A 1,967-nucleotide genomic window follows, 5' to 3' on the forward strand; every position below is an offset into this window, starting at 1 on the left:
ACAGAAGCACAGTCAGTGATGAGAAGAAGCTTTGAGAAAAGAAACAATTTATTTTTTTAAAATCTTTCCATAATATGTGAAGCTTTGTTTTGGTGTTTGATATTTAAATAATACAACATGACTTCTTTAGATTCAGATTATTTTTGAAATTACATTGAGCTTAGACAAAATAATTTTCGTTTTCAAAGCCATCCATCTTAAAGCAGGGGTGGCTCAAAAAATTGGGAGCACTAGTGAATATTATTATGGAATTAATAATTTTCCAGAAATAAATTATAGAGTAGAAAACTCAGTCTGAATAACCAAGATTTTACCCCAATTGTATTTCAATAATTTATTCCCATGTAGCATTCATTAGAAGAATTACTAAAGAATTAAAACAGCATGTTAAATTTATTGTTAAATCCAGTTTATTGGGATTGCTCCTAATTAGGGCTGAGGATCTGCTTCAAATGTTTTGTTCTTAAAAGTATTAATTTAAAGAGTAAAACCCTAGGCAAAGTTATCTGAGGTCTTTTCATAATTGAAGCTACATTAAGCTAGGGTTTTCTCCTAAAATTATTAGTTTTATATTATTTTTTTAAACTAATTTTTTTAAGAGAAAAAATTATCCTACTTTTTCACTCTCAGACATTTGCATTGAGTTTGAGGGCTTTTAATAAAGATATACAATTCAGATAAATTTATTTTTTTCTTAGGCATTTGACGTATTTTTTTTTCCTCAGAAATGAATGTTTGGAGTCCAGTTCAATTATTTATACATTATGTACTGTTCCAGTGTGCTATCTCAAGGTATGTCTCCCTGGAAAATACATTAAATGATTATAATTTAATTATTTTAAATGTTACATGTTAAGGTATCAAATCATCTTACTTTTCATTTGAGTCACTAACAATGGTTACTTTTGATGTAAGAATGTGTGTGTGTGTGTGTGTGTGTGCGCGCGCGCGCGTGCATGCCTGTGCATGTATAATTTAAAAACTTAAGTTCTGGTGATAATTTAGTAATATTATAAGGATTTTGTGAATACATTATAAAATAACATAATACTCTCATTTCAAATATTCATTCACTTATAATAATTCCTAGACCTTTATCAAAGGAAAGAGCAAATGGACATATAATGAGACAGTGTTACAATAAGATCGTAGCTATAGTTATGGTCTTTGGTTATAGAAAGATTTGAGGAATTTTTTGTCCTAGTGAGGTTCTTCTTCTGTATTCGTTCTGTAAATTAGAAAGAAAAAAAAAAGATAAAGAGTAGGAAAAAATAAAAAATAAGCATCCTGCTCTCTAACACAAAACTGTTGATTTTTTAAATTCGTGATCTTTTCATATCATTTTTATACCTATCCACCTATCAAATATCTAGTCGAGTTTCTTTTCCTGGGTGGTCAGTTGATTTCATGTTCTTGTGTTGGTCATGGACTATATCTACAATTTCCTTCTAAATTTAAACTACTGGTAAAAATAAATCTGGAGCAAGAGCAAATGAATGATCAACACCAAAATATTGGAAGAATAGTCCACATGCAATACTTACCAACTGAAATAATCTGTCAGTAGGCTGATCTTTGTACACAAATAGGGATAAACTGTCCCCCAGTGAATGTGTAAATAGAAAAGCCAAACATAACATCTCTTTACAGGGCACATCTTGAAATACTGTTCTTAAAAATATATATGTTTTATTTTTACCCAGTAGTCCCTAAACAAGTTAGGCATTTTGTTATTGCAAAGGAAATAATTTACGTAAATGTACTACTAAAGTAAATGTTATAATTTCTTCTCAAATTGTTTTTATTTGTGTCTCGGTGACAGCAAGGACTGGTGTCATCTAGATCCACGAATTTCACTTGAATTTAAACCTACATTTTCTGATGTTCATGTTTTCCTCAGCCTTGGATTCATTCTTCCTGCTTACTTTTCTTTCCAGTTATTTCTGTGCTTTTAATACCAAATTATA

The sequence above is a fragment of the Pteropus alecto genome, unplaced genomic scaffold (assembly GCF_000325575.1).
Source record: "Pteropus alecto unplaced genomic scaffold, ASM32557v1 scaffold3, whole genome shotgun sequence".
NCBI lineage: Eukaryota > Metazoa > Chordata > Mammalia > Chiroptera > Pteropodidae > Pteropus > Pteropus alecto.